The sequence below is a fragment of the Heterocephalus glaber genome, unplaced genomic scaffold (assembly GCF_053883595.1).
Source record: "Heterocephalus glaber isolate CG9 unplaced genomic scaffold, H.glaber_assembly_v1.0 deba00000331, whole genome shotgun sequence".
Classification (NCBI taxonomy): domain Eukaryota; kingdom Metazoa; phylum Chordata; class Mammalia; order Rodentia; family Bathyergidae; genus Heterocephalus; species Heterocephalus glaber.
The window spans coordinates 22,773,770-22,781,221 of record NW_028258142.1 but is presented as its reverse complement, the minus strand read 5'-3'; the positions used below and the strand labels follow the sequence as shown (position 1 = coordinate 22,781,221).

Below are 7,452 nucleotides of genomic sequence, written 5' to 3'. Positions count from 1 at the left end.
TGGAAGGATGGGTGCCTGGGCATCACTACTTCTGCTTCTTTGCCTTCATCAAATATGCTCTTTCTCTTTTTGTAGATGCCTACTATTATTAGGAGGTGCAATTTGAATAGTGTCTAGTATAATTTTTGATAAGTGGTTAGCCCCTGAACTATCTGCACTAGAAAAATTTGGAACTGTTCAAAAACATTTCAATAGGGGCTTTATGATTGCCTAAGCTTTCAGAGGAGATGCCAGCTGTGGGTAGAAACTTGACCCAGATGGATTCTAAATCCCTTTGAAGTATTAGATGTGACAATCCTAACTAGAGCAGTTGGCCAATAGGTGGGTGACAAGCTTCAAAATCACCATGGCTGAAACGCATAGATTATTGTTTGAAATGCAGCACTACTGGAAGTGTCACATCAAGAATCATCTCAGTTCTCCACTCTCTTTTTATAGGACTCAAATATCTAATCATTATTTTAAATGTAATTCCTTCAAACCTGGCCCCAAAATTTAAGTTTCTCTTGGCTGTGTGACACAGGTTTGGCCGTGTCACACCAAAAAGTCATTCTCTCTCAGAACCTCAGGTTCACCACTAACAAGGTCAAGAAGTTCTAACTGTGAGATATTTATAGTTTCTTCCAATTTTGACATCTCATAATGTCAAATCTCTACTGTATAGGATTATAAATTAATTTAGCATATCTGGAGGAACATCAAATTTTAAATGTTCATGCTCTTTGGCTCACTAAATCAATTTCTAGGAATTTTATCATACAGAACCACCAACATTACAGTCACATACCATGTGCATGCACACACACACACACACACACACACACACACACGTTCATTGAGACATTGTTTCCAAATCAAAAAACTGGAAAGAAATTAGTTTGAGGGGAGAGGCTAGGAATGAAAGGATACACATCAAGCTTCCAAATAGGAAGTGACTGGGATTGCATTGAGAGTTGAGTGGGATGAAGGGAAATTTCATTTGTGTGTAATTTGGGCTTTCAATGGGATTGCTTATGTGTTGTTTGTGTAATTAAAAAAGTAACGGCAACAATAAACCTTATTAAGCCAGATACTGTGTTTGTTGATTGGAATAGCTTCCCTCCTGATTGATTACTTATACTATTCAAAGTTCAGTCAAAAGATATATCACAACTGTAATTTCAAAAGGGAAAAAAATTAACAAACCTAGCAACTAGTAACTGTGGATTAACTACAAAAGGATAAAAGAACTAAAGAATATAGAAACAGTAGATACAGAGAGTAGGAACTACTAATAGAACTGAGGCAGAACACGCAAGCAAAGAGCAAACTTGGGAGAGGCGTTGCCTCCTGATAGCCAAGGTTTAGATTTACAGGATGTGGTGTGGTCCACAGAGTAGCAAAGTTCTCTGAGGTGTAACTGGCTGGGATGATGAGAGGAGGTCCACTGAGGGGCCACTGAGAAGCCATTTATATTGTTGATAAAACTCAATAGTGGCCAGTCCCTGGGGTGCCATGGAAACATGCCGGTGTGGAGCATGGGGAGTCTTAGGTGCCAATGACATCTACATAGGATAGGTTTGAGAAGGAAAAAAAGCACAAGGAATGCAGGAAAAGGCCCTCCTTTCTCCAATGTCCCCTGAGTTCCATCTACAAAGCTTAACAATGTGCCATCCGGTTTACAAGGTTTAGCTTTGTATCACAAAGCAGGGCAAAGAAGGGCAGATTTAGAGAGAGGTCATAAATTGATAACTGGCAGAGGTCCTGGTTTAGCTACTCAACTTCAATGCATCCCTCTACACACACTGGAACTTCTAGACAACAAGAAAAAAAACAACTCTTTATTTCTAACTAATGAGAATCAATTAGGTAATCTTTGTATAAGTGAATTAGTTCTCACTTCCTCCAAAAGAAAGAGGTCCCAAAGCATGCAGTCCTAGTGATTATATCCTCACTGACTATATTAATTATTTTTCAAATTTAGTCTCAGTCCCACTGGATGTTCTGTTGCCTAGAGACTAAACTGGGAAATTAACCTCCAACAATTTCATGTAAATTAATAACAGGGGAAAAAAGGGAGAAGAAAAGAGTTATATTACAGAAATTAAAATGTACAACAGCCAAAGAGAAAATATGCAACTCTAACATGGTCCTCATTTCTATACCTGGTGACAGGTTAAGCTGATATGACTTTCTTCTTCCACTACTCATTCTATATAGTTCCTTTATTTTCATATCTGAACGTTGGCTGATGAAGGTTATTTATATGGTGGATTAACAAAAATCTTTATTTCTTAAGTATCTGAGTCCTTAGTAGTTTGCAGTAATTTTTTTGGTTGTTGTAGTTTTCTATTATTCTTTTGCATTGATCCTGGAAGAATGAAAATCATTTCAGAGGATCTACAGGATTCTAGAAATTGTCATCTCTGGCCTCATTAGGTAGCAGTAATCTAATTTCTTTTGATAATTAGGATTAATTATTCCAGCCATTTTTATGCTTTCTGGTTCAGTGGTATAAGGAATCACAGGGGACGAGAGGGTCATTTCATCTGCCAATTTGATGCCTCCATTGCTGGGTCCCCTGGTGGGAGTATTCCTCTTTGGGGAATAAGACCTCCAATTTATCACTTCAAGTTGCCAAGATGGGAAGCAAAACTTGTTATCAGGTGTAATAACGAGAGGAACTATTCTTGCTTCCACTCCTTGATTTCTGGGCCTATATATTCTGGCTATAGATACAGTACCATATAATAGTCATCAATTTGAAGTGTATACTGCATTCTGTAAGCTAATTAAAATCTTTCAGTGTTGTCTCTAAATCAGTGCCACTATCAAGTCTTTGGTATGTTGTCCTACTTTTCAATCAGGTCAGCTACTCATGCATGATGAAGTATATAGTTAAAGCAGTTATTCCATATGCATAAGCCAATTTCAGTATGTTCTTTGCTAAGAGCTTTATTCCTTAATCAGAAGCAATAGCGATGCTGTGAGTCCACAGATGATGATGCTGGCAGAAGCATTAGCGGTAGAGAAGGCATGTCCATATGTAGAATATGTGTCTACAGTAGTGACCGTATATCTCTACTCTCCCTAGGACAAGAAGATACCAATGTAATCAATCCGGGACTAGGTGGCTAGCTGGGCCAACCAAGGAACTGTGCATATTGGGGCTCAATGATGATCTCTCCTATTTTCAGCACAGGCAATCAGCAGTAGCATCATTCAGGTCAGCCTTGGGAAGGGAAAATCCATGTTGTTGGCCTATGCACAACCTCTTATTGGCACCACACCCACTTATGTTTTGGGCACACTGAACAAGTGTTGGAATGACCAGAGAAAGAGGCTCATACTGTAATTCTGTCCACTTCGTTATTAAGAGCCCTCTTTGTAGGAGATGTAGGCATTCACTTGGGATACAAATATCTTCCCTGTTTGTACAAAGGTGTCTACCCACATACAGTTTTCAAAGATATTCTATCACCAACTTTCCAATCCTATTCCTTTCACATCTCTGATGATCCAATCAAATCTTTGGCAAAATTCTACAAATCACTGTAGACCCATACTTCTGGCCAACTCTCAACCCAGTGTACTACTTGTAGTTCTATCCACTGGGAAGATTTCTCTGTAGGATTACCTCTATGTTGGATTGTATGTTGTGAAACTGTCTACTTGCAAGTAGTACTGGGATATCATACAGATCCATTTTTTTTTTTTTGGTACCAAGGATCGAACTTGGATCCTTGAGCTTGCAAGGCAGGCGGTGGAACCACTGAGCTAAATCCCCAGCCCATACAGATCCAATTTTAAAGGAGGCTTGAGATTCTTTTTCTTTCTCAATTAACTGCACATAAGGTAATCCCCAGAAGGGGACTAAAGGTTTCTATTGAAGGAGACAATCCAATAGTGTTGAAGGAGTCTGAGCCACCAGCTTGTTTAGGTTACCAATTCCTTCTAGATCTGCCTGAGCAAAGCACACACACACACACACACACACACACACTTACTTCACACATACATCTTATATACCATTAACACATGGTAATAAATTCCTGCTGGTTCTATCCATCCTAATAACTAGGCGGATCATAAAACAGTACAGTACCCGATAGGAAGCTTGGGCCACATGGTCATCTGAGATCCCACAGTTGGGCTTTCAGGCTCTTCCAAGAGCCAATGGAAAAATAGCTGTTTATCAAAAAGAGTATAGTTGTCTATGACAAAGGGCATAAATTTCCTCCAAAATCCCTCAAATCTGCTGTTTCTCATTTAGTGCTTGCCAGAGCTTTCCTACAGCTTTTGTACTCAGCAGCAACACTTGGAGTTACTATTTTTTTTCAGTTCTACTATTATTTTTTTTTAATATTTTTGAAAAAATATAATTTTTTACAATATTTTCAACTTAAACATTATTCACACTGAACATGTATGGCAGCTTAACCTACCCAAATATGAAGTTTAGGAAGCCAAAACTGTTCTAGCTTTGTTAAAAAGAAAAGTTGTGCTGGAGACTACTGTCATGATGGTTAACAAAGCAAGGAAAAGCACCATTCAAATCATGTAACAATCTCTTCGTTCAACTGGATTACAGGCTGGTGTTTGTCCCAAATTAGACTTCACACAGATATGGCTGTGATGAGGTGAATCCTCAGAAGACACAATTCTCAAATCACATATTCCTCAAATGTATCATTAGAAGAATTCAGTATTTCTTTTTCTTTTTCTGCTACCAGGGATAGAACTCAGGACTTTGCGCTTGTGAGGCAGGCTCCGGAACCACTAAGCTAAATCCCTGGCCCTGAATTCAGTATTTCTAACACAATAACATACCAGAAAAGCCAGCACTAGCTCTTATCTATCATTACCTTGTTACCTCAGTCACCAACGGCACAGAGTTATTTCAAATTATCAGGTATTTTTCAGAAAAATTTTTTTTGTTTTGTGTTTTTGAGACAGGGTCTTGCTATATATAGTTTAAGCTGGACTTGAACTCACTATGTAGCTGTGGCTGGCCTCCAACACACAGCAATCCTCCTGCCTCAAGGAGATTCTTCTTATAAGGACAAATGGAACTGAGAAATGTGTAATTTAAATTTACTCATTTCTACAAAGTGTAGACATTAACAAGTGTTAGTTAATCCTAAGGGACCAGTTTAGTCTCAAAGATGATAATTTAGTAAGATTTAGAGTTTGTTTAATTTGGTGCTTTGTCACAACTTGACTGGTGTTTCTTTCCTCACTGTCTTTACATTGGCTATGGGGCCATTTCTATTTTCAGTAAATGTTTGACAGCTTTTTACTTAACAAGTCTCAGCACTTTTATTAAGCATGCAAGACTAACAAAAACTTTGGCAATGCACAAGTGTAACACAGTGACGAGAGAGCTTTTACAATCAAGTCTTCTAATACTGCCTTCACAGTGTGGAAATTGTGCTACATCCACCAAAAGAGGGCCCCGTCTACTCAAATATTTTAGTACTTCACCCCAGGAACAAACTCCTTTGCATTTGGATTCAGGTTGCTCTTGACCACAAGATCTTCCAGAGAAGAGCCATCACTGATAACAAGGTCATTAAATTGGTCTTGGAGTTGGTCCATAGTTTGTGGGAGATCTCGAACTGGAATAAACCACTCCTGTTCTTCTTCCTCTTCCAGCATTTCTTGGAAACAGGGTTCAATAAATTCTTCTTCCCACAACTCCTCTTCTATTTGTCTGTTGGATTCCTCTTCATTTTCCATCCACATGTACTCTGCAAATGGATTGTCATCTTCGTGAGAATGACCGTTAATAATTACATCTTCATTGATGATGCTTGGACTAGTACTGCTCCGACTTGGATCTTTCATCGTTTGTTGTCGTTTTTAACCCAGTGCAAGGCAGCGGGGACGACAGACAGCCAACGAATCCTGTTGGCCTCCGCGGATTGCACCGCTCCCGGGCTCGACGTGCGCTCCCCCTGATCGACGTGCGCTTCGCCTGCCGCCTCCCTTCTACTTGGAGTTATTATTACACCTACTGCATCATGAGACCTAAATGTGTGGAATTTGCACAGGAGCTGGATTTTTGCAGAACCTTTTCTTGTTATGGTCATCTCTTAAAACTGGCAGCCTCATGAATCACTTGTAGATGGGTTAAGGTAACACAAAGTGGTGCATGTTGTCTCCAAATTCCAAAACCGTGTACCTTATGCCTTTTTCCCCAGAGAGAAGGTTGCAGGAGAAGCAGCATTGGTTTACCAAATAAGCCCTGCGTATAATCAAACGTTAGCGACTCGAATTTTCTAAGTGAGTCACCAGCCTGGATCCCTGCAGCTTCTAACCCGCAAGGTCTCCCAGGCAGCCAGGGGCTGCTGTGGCCCGACCTCTTCTCCAGGCCTTCGCAGCATGCCCTTCTCCCCACCCATGGGGGAGGTGGAGGACGGAAGAGGTAGGAGTCGGCGAGGTGCTGTTCCACACCAACGGCCGGCCTGGGCACGCTGAGCTCATGAGGTCAAGAACGGAAAGCTTCTCCCAGGATGGAAGAGCTAAGGCCAGGCCTGAAGCGGGAGCAGCGGGCCCTCTGAAGGCTCAGCCAGGCATGTGTCAGGGTAAGGGTGGGTACTGATGTTCCCTTTTCCACCCCCTCCCCTCCCCCTTGCAGTGGGGACACAGACTAGTTTCTGAATCTGTACATTTTAAACCTTGTTTCTTTCCTACCCATATACTTCTGAGGCTGGATGCTGTAGGAACCCTCAGATCAGATATCACTTCTAGTGCAACTTCCTGTTATGACATCAGGTGAACTGGTCCAGAGGGTGGCAATATTCCTAGAAGACATTGTTCCTATACCAGGATGGCAGGAAATGACCATGAGCCACATAAATGTATCCACTCAATCCAAGCTAAATGTATTTCCAGCTCAAATTCTCTTTAGCTGGATCCTCAAAATGCTCCTTATCCTCCCTAATAACAGAAGTGATGGAGGGGAAGATAGAATGCAAAGAAACAGAACTCTTAGCCAGTAAAAATTCAAATACCGTATAAGAATCATTTTGTAGGACTTACGAACGTTCTCCTGGAATAGAACTCGTTTTGTAAGTCGAGGACTTACTACCTTGCTTTGGAAAATTTTACAAAAGTCTAGGGCAATGCTTCTTCCAGGCTTTGGAAAGAGCCTTGGCAACAGTAGGGTTCAAAAGCTTACCTTTCACTAGCTTTACGGCAAGTCGGTTGCTGGAATATTTTAAATTGCAACATGCTCTCTCTTCTTCCAGAGTTTCCCATCCCACTTCTCTGTTTTTCTTCTTTTCACTGCACCATCACCTTTTAGGTACTGTAGAATTTATTTACCTATTATGCTTGCCCCATGTAAGCTTCAGGAGGAAGAGGACTTTTGCTTGTTTCTTCACGGATGTTTCTCAAAATGCCTAGAACAGGATCAGGTGCATACTATGCGTTTTGTAAAGGTTTGTGACGGTCACTGAGATTAAGAGA

The 7,452-nt window shown here is 40.7% G+C and overlaps 1 pseudogene; it reads right to left on the bottom strand.

Moving 5' to 3' along the window:
- Nucleotides 1-5,451: 5,451 nt before the first annotated feature.
- On the bottom strand, nt 5,452-5,995 carry LOC101720355 (polyadenylate-binding protein-interacting protein 2 pseudogene; annotated as a pseudogene).
- Nucleotides 5,996-7,452: the final 1,457 nt, after the last annotated feature.